Source organism: Taudactylus pleione, unplaced genomic scaffold (genome assembly GCF_031769625.1).
Source record: "Taudactylus pleione unplaced genomic scaffold, aTauple2 ptg001767l, whole genome shotgun sequence".
Taxonomy (NCBI): Eukaryota; Metazoa; Chordata; class Amphibia; order Anura; family Myobatrachidae; genus Taudactylus; species Taudactylus pleione.
The window spans coordinates 27864-42407 of NW_028286164.1; positions in this window are offsets into that span (position 1 = coordinate 27864).

Genomic DNA, 14544 nt, shown 5'->3' on the forward strand with positions numbered 1-14544 from the left:
CCATTAGCTCTTTGGCTTCTACAGGACATTGGCGGTTATGATAAGGAGAGAAGGGTTTCAGAATGGTAATAGCTACATGGAGGTCCAGGTTTAGAACCCACAGGACTAAAATGTCATGGTCCACTTATACGCTGAGTTTCTCAGGAGGCTTCACTTTCAAGTGACTTGGTAGCTGAGCTGCTTCCACCAGAGTGGTGGGGTCTCGCGACTGTCACTTTCACCAATCTGTCCTACATGTGCTGCTCTTTTAAGTCAACGCAAATGTTTTTGGGCAACAGAGGAAATATCTTTGAACGGTGATTGGCAATCAGTGGGTAGAGTAATGGTTCTTATGTAGAGAGAGAAAACTATTGGGTCGAGCAGGCACACCCAATGACGTTGGCCACGAACATTCACATCGTGAAAAATAAGATTGCAAAATACTATGTATGAATCAAGCAACACGGTAGTTTTGGCGAGTTCCAACTATAGTGGGTGCAGAGGGTGGCATTGTTATGGGGACCCGATGGATTAGGGGCACCACCTCCCCTGCACCAGCTCACATTGGTTTCAGTGCTGAATGCTCACTTGTGTATTTAGGAATAACGTATATACTCACATGCTGGGGCTAAAACACCGTCAGGGGGTGTAGTAAGATAACAAAATAATAGAAAGGGTACAAAAGGCAAAAATAACAGCAATATGAAATGAAGACTCTCATCAGGTTCATGGTGCCAGGTGGTTCTCGGGGTTGAGGCCGAGAGAAGGTATCAAGGAAGGTAGGGTCTCATATAGTGGAGCATGGAGGTCCAGGAAGGCTTCTGGTGGGTGGTTAGATCTATGAATGAGTTGGGTAGTTGGTGTGCGGGCCTAGTAGTCTTAGTATTCTGGAGGCTGAAGGACAATTAATAGAGAAAGTTTTTCCTTGAGTGGCGTCCACAGCTGCAAGGGACAGACTGAAGACGTAACGACAGTCTTCATGGGTGGTCAAGGCCCTGGTTAATATCCGGACTAGAGCCAAGGTTCAGGGTTACATTTGGGAATGTTTCCTCTCATAGGGTGAAGTACCAGTGCCTTACCCTATAAGACGTAAATGTGAGCGGGAGCTGTTTTGGCCAGGGTGCCTGGGGAATTCCGTGGTAGGGTGTCCAGCGAGACCTGGAGGAGAATTCAGAGACCCAAGTAACACGAACCTTTAGCAGGGTGTTTTCCTTGTGGTGCCGCATCTCTGGTTACACCCACCTTAATATAATAATCTTTATAATATTCGTATAGGGTCTGTCCCATCTCTGACACGCTCAGTGGGGGGAGGGGTGTGTTGGTTTATAGCCCCCGTGCAAGACATGTCACACACGCTGGCCTCTAGTGTCTGGGATTGTAAACACCAGCAAATTGGGGTCCTACAGTGTCATCGCCGGATGAGGTAAGAGGACTTCTCTGCCAGTCACATGTATGTGCTGTACTGTCCTGCCATAAGCTCTTATTACACTGTCCTACCATATACTATTATTACACTGTCCTGCCATATACTCTTATTACACTGTCCTACCTTATACTCTTATTACACTGTCCTACCATATACTATTATTACACTGTCCTGCCATATACTCTTATTATACTGTCCTGCCATATGCTCTTATTACACTGTCCTGCCATATGCTCTTATTACACTGTCCTGCCATATACTATTATTACACTGTCCTGTCATATACTCTTATTACACTGTCCTGCCATATACTCTTATTACACTGTCCTGCCATATTCTCTTATTACACTGTCCTGCCATATGCTCTTATTACACTGTCCTGCCATATACTATTATTACACTGTCCTACCATATACTATTATTACACTGTCCTACCATATGCTCTTATTACACTGTCCTGTCATATACTCTTATTACACTGTCCTGTCATATACTCTTATTACACTGTCCTGTCATATACTCTTATTACACTGTGCCATCCTACCATATACTATTATTACACTGTCCTACCATATACTATTATTACACTGTCCTACCTTATACTCTTATTACACTGTCCTGTCATATACTATTATTACACTGTCCTGTCATATACTCTTATTACACTGTCCTGTCATATACTCTTATTACACTGTGCCATCCTACCATATACTATTATTACACTGTCCTACCATATACTCTTATTACACTATCCTGCCATATACTCTTATTACACTGTCCTGTCATATACTATTATTACACTGTCCTACCATATACTCTTATTACACTGTCCTGTCATATACTATTATTACACTGTCCTGTCATATACTCTTATTACACTGTGCCATCCTACCATATACTATTATTACACTGTCCTACCTTATACTCTTATTACACTGTCCTGTCATATACTCTTATTACACTGTGCCATCCTACCATATACTATTATTACACTGTCCTACCATATACTCTTATTACACTATCCTGCCATATACTCTTATTACACTGTTCTGTCATATACTATTATTACACTGTCCTACCATATACTCTTATTACACTGTCCTGTCATATACTATTATTACACTGTGCCATCCTACCATATACTATTATTACACTGTCCTACCATATACTCTTATTACACTGTCCTGTCATATACTCTTATTACACTGTCCTGCCATATGCTCTTATTACACTGTCCTGCCATATGCTCTTATTATACTGTGCCATCCTACTATATACTATTATTACACTGTCCTACCATATACTCTTATTACACTGTCCTGTCATATACTATTACTACACTGTCCTACCATATACTCTTATTACACTGTCCTACCATATACTATTATTACACTGTCCTACCATATACTCTTATTACACTGTCCTGTCATATACTATTATTACACTGTCCTACCATATACTCTTATTACACTGTCCTACCATATACTCTTATTACACTGTGCCATCCTACCATATACTATTATTACACTGTCCTGCCATATACTCTTATTACACTGTCCTGCCATATACTCTTATTACACTGTCCTGTCATATACTCTTATTACACTGTCCTGTCATATAATCTTATTACACTGTCCTGCCATATGCTCTTATTACACTGTGCCATCCTACCATATACTATTATTACACTATCCTGCCATATACTCTTATTACACTGTCCTGTCATATACTATTATTACACTATCCTGTCATATACTATTATTACACTATCCTGCCATATACTATTATTACACTATCCTGCCATATACTCTTATTACACTGTCCTGTCATATACTATTATTACACTGTCCTGTCATATACTCTTATTACACTGTCCTGTCATATACTATTATTACACTATCCGGTCATATACTATTATTACACTATCCTGCCATATACTATTATTACACTATCCTGCCATATACTATTATTACACTATCCTGCCATATACTCTTATTACACTGTCCTGTCATATACTATTATTACACTGTCCTGTCATATACTATTATTACACTATCCTGCCATATACTCTTATTACACTATCCTGCCATATACTCTTATTACACTGTCCTGTCATAAGCTCTTATTACACTGTCCTACCATATACTATTATTACACTGTCCTGCCATATACTCTTATTACACTGTCCTGCCATATGCTCTTATTACACTGTCCTGCCATATGCTCTTATTAAACTGTCCTGCCATATGCTATTATTACACTGTCCTGTCATATACTCTTATTACACTGTCCTGCCATATACTCTTATTACACTGTCCTGCCATATGCTCTTATTACACTGTCCTGCCATATGCTCTTATTACACTGTCCTGCCATATACTATTATTACACTGTCCTACCATATACTATTATTACACTGTCCTACCATATGCTCTTATTACACTGTCCTGTCATATACTCTTATTACACTGTCCTGTCATATACTCTTATTACACTGTCCTGTCATATACTCTTATTACACTGTGCCATCCTACCATATACTATTATTACACTGTCCTACCATATACTATTATTACACTGTCCTACCTTATACTCTTATTACACTGTCCTGTCATATACTATTATTACACTGTCCTGTCATATACTCTTATTACACTGTCCTGTCATATACTCTTATTACACTGTGCCATCCTACCATATACTATTATTACACTGTCCTACCATATACTCTTATTACACTATCCTGCCATATACTCTTATTACACTGTCCTGTCATATACTATTATTACACTGTCCTACCATATACTCTTATTACACTGTCCTGTCATATACTATTATTACACTGTCCTGTCATATACTCTTATTACACTGTCCTGTCATATACTCTTATTACACTGTGCCATCCTACCATATACTATTATTACACTGTCCTACCTTATACTCTTATTACACTGTCCAGTCATATACTCTTATTACACTGTGCCATCCTACCATATACTATTATTACACTGTCCTACCATATACTCTTATTACACTATCCTGCCATATACTCTTATTACACTGTCCTGTCATATACTATTATTACACTGTCCTACCATATACTCTTATTACACTGTCCTGTCATATACTATTATTACACTGTGCCATCCTACCATATACTATTATTACACTGTCCTACCATATACTCTTATTACACTGTCCTGTCATATACTCTTATTACACTGTCCTACCATATGCTCTTATTACACTGTCCTGCCATATGCTCTTATTACACTGTGCCATCCTACTATATACTATTATTACACTGTCCTACCATATACTCTTATTACACTGTCCTGTCATATACTATTACTACACTGTCCTACCATATACTCTTATTACACTGTCCTACCATATACTATTATTACACTGTCCTACCATATACTCTTATTACACTGTCCTGTCATATACTATTATTACACTGTCCTACCATATACTCTTATTACACTGTCCTACCATATACTCTTATTACACTGTGCCATCCTACCATATACTATTATTACACTGTCCTACCATATACTCTTATTACACTGTCCTACCATATACTCTTATTACACTGTGCCATCCTACCATATACTATTATTACACTGTCCTGTCATATACTCTTATTACACTGTCCTGTCATATAATCTTATTACACTGTCCTGCCATATGCTCTTATTACACTGTGCCATCCTACCATATACTATTATTACACTATCCTGCCATATACTCTTATTACACTGTCCTGTCATATACTATTATTACACTATCCTGTCATATACTATTATTACACTATCCTGCCATATACTCTTATTACACTATCCTGCCATATACTCTTATTACACTGTCCTGTCATATACTCTTATTACACTGTCCTGTCATATACTCTTATTACACTGTCCTGCCATATGCTCTTATTACACTGTCCTGCCATATGCTCTTATTACACTGTCCTGCCATATACTATTATTACACTGTCCTACCATATACTATTATTACACTGTCCTACCATATGCTCTTATTACACTGTCCTGTCATATGCTATTATTACACTGTCCTGTCATCTACTCTTATTACACTGTCCTGTCATATACTCTTATTACACTGTGCCATCCTACCATATACTATTATTACACTGTCCTACCATATACTATTATTACTCTGTCCTACCTTATACTCTTATTACACTGTCCTGTCATATACTCTTATTACACTGTCCTGTCATATACTCTTATTACACTGTGCCATCCTACCATATACTATTATTACACTGTCCTACCATATACTCTTATTACACTATCCTGCCATATACTCTTATTACACTGTCCTGTCATATACTATTATTACACTGTCCTACCATATACTCTTATTACACTGTCCTGTCATATACTCTTATTACACTGTCCTGTCATATACTCTTATTACACTGTGCCATCCTACCATATACTATTATTACACTGTCCTACCTTATACTCTTATTACACTGTCCTGTCATATACTCTTATTACACTGTCCTGTCATATACTCTTATTACACTGTGCCATCCTACCATATACTATTAATACACTGTCCTACCATATACTCTTATTACACTATCCTGCCATATACTCTTATTACACTGTCCTGTCATATACTATTATTACACTGTCCTACCATATACTCTTATTACACTGTGCCATCCTACCATATACTATTATTACACTGTCCTACCATATACTCTTATTACACTGTCCTACCATATACTCTTATTACACTGTGCCATCCTACCATATACTATTATTACACTGTCCTACCATATACTCTTATTACACTGTCCTGTCATATACTATTACTACACTGTCCTACCATATACTCTTATTACACTGTCCTACCATATACTATTATTACACTGTCCTACCATATACTCTTATTACACTGTCCTGTCATATACTATTATTACACTGTCCTACCATATACTCTTATTACACTGTCCTACCATATACTCTTATTACACTGGGCCATCCTACCATATACTATTATTACACTGTCCTACCATATACTCTTATTACACTGTCCTACCATATACTCTTATTACACTGTGCCATCCTACCATATACTATTATTACACTGTCCTGTCATATACTCTTATTACACTGTCCTGTCATATAATCTTATTACACTGTCCTGCCATATGCTCTTATTACACTGTGCCATCCTACCATATACTATTATTACACTATCCTGCCATATACTCTTATTACACTGTCCTGTCATATACTATTATTACACTATCCTGCCATATACTATTATTACACTATCCTGCCATATACTATTATTACACTATCCTGCCATATACTCTTATTACACTGTCCTGTCATATACTATTATTACACTGTCCTGTCATATACTCTTATTACACTGTCCTGTCATATACTATTATTACACTATCCGGTCATATACTATTATTACACTATCCTGCCATATACTATTATTACACTATACTGCCATATACTCTTATTACACTATCCTGCCATATACTCTTATTACACTGTCCTGTCATATACTATTATTACACTGTCCTGCCATATACTATTATTACACTGTGCCATCCTACCTTATACTCTTATTACACTGTCCTGCCTTATACTCTTATTACACTGTCCTGTCATATACTCTTATTACACTGTCATGCCATAAGCTCTTATTACACTGTCCTACCATATACTCTTATTACACTGTGCCATCTTACCATATACTATTACACTGTCCTGCCATATACTCTTATTACACTGTCCTGTCATATACTCTTATTACACTGTGATGCCATAAGCTCTTATTACACTGTTCTGCTATATACTCTTATTACACTGTTCGATCCTGCCATATACTCTTATTACACTGTTCTGCTATATACTCTTATTATACTATCCTGCCATATGCTCTTATTACACTGTGCCATCCTGTCATATGCTCTTATTACACTGTTCTGCTATATACTCTTATTACACTATCCTGCCATATGCTCTTATTACACTGTTCTGCTATATACTCTTATTATACTGTGCCATCCTGCCACATGCTCTTATTACACTATTCTGCTATATACTCTTATTACACTGTGCCATCCTGCCATATGCTCTTATTACACTGTTCTGCTATATACTCTTTTCTACTTCAGGGTCCATAGGGTATCCACAGGATACCTTGGGGTATAGGTGTGACGTCAGTCGCAGGGCACCATAGAGTTAAGTTTTCAGCCTCCCAGGATGCACTAGGGTCCCCCTCCTATACCCCGCCCCCGAGCCAAGGCATCTCAGTTTAGTTCGGTGCCCGGCCGGAGTCGGAGGCATCTGTAAGAAGGGGGCCATGAAGAGCCCCTGAAGCTATCTTCTATGCAGCTGTGGCTGCATATCTGGATGGACAGTCAGTTTTGACGTCCATGCTGTCTTCCCTACACCCCCGCCGGTACCAGAACGCCGGTACCGATCCGGGGATGCTGGTAAGCATCTTGGGTCACAGCTAGCGGTGACCCCAGATGTTTAGGACCATGGCCGGATTCAAGGGGGGCAGCAAGGTAAGCAGCGGGGTCCCGCGGTGGGTCCCCGCTGATACATGGTCCAGAAGTCCCCAGGCAGGGGGCTCCCTGGGGACTGGCTGCAGCGTGGAGCCAGGTACTAACCTGCGCTTCCACTACCCCCTGGGACTGCAGGACCGCGGCAGAGCGGTAGCGCTGCGGCATCCCAGGGGTTAAATGCATGCCAGGGGAGTGCGCCTTCCCTGTCTCACAGCCGGCGCCTCCCCCGCTGCACACAGCCCTCTCTGCAACACGCCGACTGGTCCTGTGGCAGCGCTCCTCCCCCAGGCCAACCTCTCTGCTCCTCGGCGGCCATCTTCAAGAACGCATGGTGAACGCTGCTGGAAGTGCTGGACGGAAGCATCGTGGTCTGGGTCCCCCCGCATACCTCTCCTCCGCTGTGGTCAGGTCTGTGTATGCAGCGCTGTGTCCTACCAGGCCCTGTGTCTGTGTAGTTGAGTGATCAGCGCTGTTAGTGCAGGAATTGATATTTCTTTGCATTGTATGTGACTGTGCTAGCGCTGCTGCTTGTACTTTCCATTTCTGACTGTCAGCTTTATTACTGTCCCTGTTCTTTCTGCTAAGCCCTTGTGGTGCGGTGCTGCAGGGTGGCCTCTCGCCTTTTTAAAAAAATTGGTGAGAGGGGTCACATACTTTTTCTACCATCATGTCTGAAAGTGACTTTCCTTTCCGGCTGCAGTGTACTACGTGTAAAGTACCTTTAGCGGAGGGGGAGGGTAGCGCGGAGGGCCTCTGCCGGCAGTGTTTGTCCTTGGCGCGGCCTATTACGGTTACAGCACCGGTGCAGGAGCCGCCCTGGGCTTGTTTCGCTCAGGCACTTACAACCTTAGTGGGCCAGTTAGCTCCGCAGCCCGCGTTTACACAGATGGGTTTGTCCCAGCGGTCAGTGGTGTCGTCACCCATGCAGGGTTTCCCACGACAATTGGTGGTACCCCACAGTCTCCCTATTTCCCCGCTCCCGGTTTCTCAGGAGCCAGCGTGGGTTAACTCCCTGACGAGTTCTGTACAGCACTTGTCGGATGTGTTGCAGGGGGAGTCTGTGATGCAGCCTCATAAACGGCCGGTGGCGTCTCTGTCGGCTCCTTATGAGGATGACGAGGGGACGTCTGATGATGGGGAGATTCTGGATCCTTACGATAAGGAACCTCTCCATGCTAAGGACGCTGACGCTAAGTCCAAGGTATATATTCCTGGACTTATTCGGGCAGTCCGCACAGCCTTGGTGATTGAGGACGAAGTTCCTCCGGTGTCCAAATCCAAGTATGCCTTTTTTAAAGATGTGAAGGGCGATGCCACAGTCTTTCCTCTTTCCTCAGTTAGTGGACCATTTAGAGGAGGCGTGGAAACAGCCTGGCAAGCGATACCAGCCGCAGAGGTGTCTGGCGGTGGCTTATCCGTTCGCGGATAATTATTTTGCTAAGTGGGAATCCCCTCCACAGGTGGATTCTCACGTGACACGTCTTGTCCATAGTGCCACATTGCCGATGCCATCCATGTCCTCCCTTAAGGATGCTACGGACCGCAAGGTGGAGATCTGCCTGAAGTCCGCTTATTCACTTGCGGGGGGGGGCAGCACGGCCGGCTATGGCCATTTGCTGGGTTGCCAGAGCTATGGAGCGCTGGGCGGATACGTTGGAGGCGTCCTTCGATTCCGACTGTCCGGCTGAGCAGGCAGAGTTGATTGGTAATCTCCGTGATTCGGCCACTTATATCAACGAGGCGGCCTTAGACATTAGTACCCTGGTGTCTCGAATTTCTTCGGCAGCGGTGGCTGCTCGTCGCACCTCGTGGTTGCGATCCTGGAAGGCGGACGCTGATTCCAAAAAGGGTTTGGAGGCCCTTTAACGGAGAAGTTCTCTTCGGTCCTGATCTGGACAAGATTGTAGCCACACTGGCGGCAGCTAAATCGGCATGTCTCCCGTCGGATGCTGTCCCTTCAGGTTCAGGGCCATCGTCCTTTTGGTCTTATAGGGCCCAGGGCAGGCCCAAACCACAGTCTTTTCCCCGACAGGCTGGCCCCAAGAAATCGGCCAAGCCTCGGAAGCAGGCCTGGAGTACCAGACGTCCGGCCCCTAAGCCAGATGACAAGCCTGCGGCCTGACGGTCCGGGCCTCCCTTTGGGGGATCCCAAAGTGGGAGGCCGCCTGCTGCAGTTCGCCCGGTGTTGGTCGGTCACCACGACACACACTTGGGTTCTCGAGGTGGTCTCCCACGGGTATGCCCTCTCCTTCCGACACAGACCCCCGGCTCGATTTTTCACCACGGGTCTACCATCAGACCGGAACAAGGCCACGGAGCTGCGGAAGGTCTTGCACACTATGCTCCAGGCTGGAGTTATAGTGCCTGTTCCATTCTCCCAGAGGGGCCAGGGTTTCTATTCCAATCTCTTTTTGGTGCAGAAACCCAATGGGTCGTATCGTCCGATTCTCAACCTCAAAGCTCTCAACAAGTCTTTGCGGGTGCCGAAGTTTCGGATGGAGACCCTACGGTCCATCATTCTGGCGCTGGAACCTGGGGACTACATGGTGTCATTGGACATACAGGACACTTACCTGCATGTCCCTATTCTTTTGCGCCATCAACAGTTCCTCAGGTTTGCAATCCGCAGCGACCACTTTCAGTTTTGGGCGTTACCTTTTGGCCTGGCGACAGCACCGCGCGTGTTCACCAAGGTGATGGCGGTTATGGCGGCTTCTCTGCCGCTGCAGGGAGTCCGCATGTTGCCATACTTGGATGACCTTCTCTTAGTGGCAGTATCGCCAGAGGTCCTTCTGCGTCACCTGGACCTGACCATTGCCTTACTGCACAGGCATGGCTGGTTGATAAACTGGCAGAAGTCCACTCTAATCCCGTCTCAGCGGATTCTGCACCTCGGAGCCTTATTGGACTCGGGACAGCAAAGGATCTTTGTTACGGGGGAAAAGATCTCTGCCTTACAGTCGAGGGTGCGCAGTTGTCTGCACAGCCGCCGGGTGTCTCTACACTCGGCGATGAGGTTACTGGGCTCCATGGTGTCGGTGTTCGACATGGTGGAATATGCCCAGTTTCACTCCAGACCTCTGCAGCACCTAATCCTGTCCAAATGGAACGGACTGCCTCCGTCTTTAAAATCCCAGACGATAGTGCTCACCCCGGAGGTTCGTCTGTCCCTTGCCTGGTGGTTGCAGACTACCCATCTCAACAAGGGTAGTCCGTTTTGGGTACCGAATTGGGTCCTGTTGACAACAGACGCCAGTCTTCGGGGCTGGGGAGCAGTTTCGGGTCCACACTTGTTCCAGGGCAGGTGGACTCCGACAGAAGCAGAGCTTCCAATAAATATCTTGGAACTCCGAGCGGTCTTCAATGCTCTCCAGCAGGCACATTGGGTTCTCCAGGGTCGCCCAGTGCAGGTCCAGTCGGACAACGCTACCACCGTGGCCTACATAAACCGGCAAGGAGGAACCCGAAGTCGGGCGGCTCTCGTAGAGGTGTCTCGGATCCTGGTATGGGCGGAGCGCAATCTTCCGGCCATATCAGCTGTCTTCATCCCGGGAGTGCTAAATTGGGAGGCCGACTTTCTCAGTCGCCAGGACGTTCATCCGGGGGAATGGTCCCTGCACCCGGACGTTTTTCAACTGCTGGTGGACAAGTGGGGTCTTCCAGAGATCGACCTCATGGCGTCCCGGCACAACAACAAGTTGCCGGTGTATGGGTCTCGCACAAGAGACGAAAAGGCGTCTCTGATGGATGCTCTGTCCGTCCGGTGGACGTTCCGGTTCGCTTACCTGTTTCCTCCGGTTTCCCTTCCACGGGTAATCCGGAAATTCGAACAAGAAGGAGGGACGCTCCTGTTGATAGCTCCCACGTGGCCCAGACGGCACTGGTTCTCAGACTTTCAGGGTCTGTCCGTGGACAGTCCTCTGCGGTTGCCGCTACGACCGGACCTTCTGTCGCAGGGTTCTTGTCTTCACCCGGACCTGACTCGGCTGTCTTTGACGGCATGGCTGTTGAGACAGCCATGTTAAGGTCCAGGGGGTTTTCCAGCTCTGTAGTGCGTACCATGTTACGAGCTCGGAAACCGTCTTCCGCGAGGATATACCATCGCGTGTGGCATACGTTCTTCCAGTGGTGTCGACCGAGAGGTTATGCACCGCGGGAGTTTCGTCTGTCTCGGATACTCGCCTTCCTACAAACGGGACTAGACCATGGGCTTCGCCTTGCTTCTTTGAAGGTACAGGTTTCGTCCCTGTCTGTCTGGTTTCACCGTAGGATTGCTACAATCCCGGATGTGCGCACCTTTATGCAAGGTGTTCTACGCATTCAGCCACCCTTTGTTCCACCTGTGGCGCCTTGGGATTTGGCTGTGGTCCTGAGGGCTCTCCAGGGACCGCCGTTTGAACCACTGGGCTCAGTGGATCTTAAATGGCTAACAGCTAAGACTGTTTTCCTTCTGGCCATAGCTTCGGCCAGACGTGTTTCTGATTTAGGGGCTCTTTCTTGTAGACCCCCTTTCTTGATTTTTCATGGGAACAGGGCAGTGCTACGCACTCGTCCTGAATTTCTTCCCAAAGTTGTTTCCCAGTTTCATGTTAACGAGGAAATCGTTGTTCCGGCCTTTAACTCACCTGGCCTTTCAGTGGGTGAGGCCACTTTGGATGTTGTGTGGGCCTTAAGGACTTATGTTGACCGCACTTCTTCGTTTAGGAAGTCGGACGCCTTGTTTGTCCTCTATGGCTTCCGTAAAAAGGGTTGGCCTGCTTCAAAGCAAACTTTGGCAGCCTGGATCCGTATGGCTATTTCTGAAGCTTATCTTCATGAAGGTCTGCCGGTTCCTCCTTCTCTGAAGGCTCATTCCACTAGGTCTGTGGGTCCTTCGTGGGCAGCTCGACGTGGTGCCTCTGCAGTCCAGATCTACAAGGCTGCTACGTGGTCCTCTGTCCATACCTTCGTGAGGTATTACAGGTTTGACACCTTCGCCTCTCAGGATGTTTCCTTCGGGCGGCGGATTCTCCTTTCAGCACAGGAGCGTCCCCACCCTTAAGGGATACTGCTTTGGGACATCCCCAAGGTATCCTGTGGATACCCTATGGACCCTGAAGTAGAAAATATGAGATATGGTAAGAACTTACCTTTGTTATCTCTATTTCTACGAAGTCCATAGGGTTCCACAGGACTCCCGCCCTGTCGCACCTGTGCTGCAGATGGGCTTTACTCTGGTCACCGGTTTTTCCGTCTCCCTCTGGTGAGAACGTGATTCTTGTGTGTATCCAGATCTTTTTTCTCTCTCTCTTCCTTCTCCTCCTCCGGCCTATGGCTTGGTACGTAACTGAGATGCCTTGGCTCGGGGGCGGGGTATAGGAGGGGGACCTAGTGCATCCTGGGAGGCTGAAAGCTTAACTCTATGGTGCCCGATGACTGACGTCACACCTATACCCCAAGGTATCCTGTGGAACCCTATGGACTTCGTAGAAATAGAGATAACAAAGGTAAGTTCTTACCATATCTCATATTATTACACTGTGCCATCCTGCCATATGCTCTTAAGATGCCCTGACCTGCCATATACTCTTATTACACTATGATGTCATGTTATATACTGTTATATCACTTAGCTGTCTTGCTCTATATCTCTGACACTTTGTCGCACTTCCCTGGCCAGGAGATACTGAGGCGAATGCCGGGAATCCAAGTCTTAAGGTGCGTACACACATAACCATTTTTTGAATGATTTAACTATAATGACGTCATTATCATTCAATCGTTGAAAAAATCGTTCAGTTTCTAAGTTTTAGCGATGAACGATTATCGTTCATGTGCGTTCCCGTTTGTAGTTCATTCTGACTGACCAACTGAACGATTTTCATTAAGGGAAGTTACAAAAATTGTTTGTAGTTCAAAAAAATCGTTCATTACACTTTAAAAAATCTGACCGATAATCTGACAGAAAATCGCTCATAAAATCGTTGGTAACATTCGTTGTGTGTGTATGCAGCTTAAGAGGGATAATGACTCCCAAATTCCAGAGATTGCCAGGAAATGATGGGGGAAGGGATCATTCGCGGATAATATGACCGAGATGCGGGACGCTGCTCCCCGTTCACACCAGACTATTATTTTATACCTATACTAGTCTAAGCATTGGGCTTTTCTACCTATGCATACCTTAGAATAGAGAGGTGTTTTGTACAATACAACACTTGCCAACTAGAAGATATCCCCCCAAGGGGAACCTACCTGGCAGTACCTGTGCCCAGCAGATAATACAGACCAGCACCACGTCACACTGGTATACTGCACCGTTCTACAGTTACGGTTTTTACTGCATTTGTAGAGTTGAACATTTTATATTTTTCTTTGGTTTTATATGTTTATGTGACAAGTTTAGTAAAAGTTTTATATTTTAGTAAAAATAAAATAAATGTATTGTTTGTTCATCGTGCACTCACTGGGATCAGCAAGTCGCAGGCGCCAGCGGGAAGGATGCATTCTCCCCCACGTGGGCAATAGGTGAGAATAACTGCCCACATAGACCCGGTATCCTCATGCCCATTTCAAAAAGTTGCAG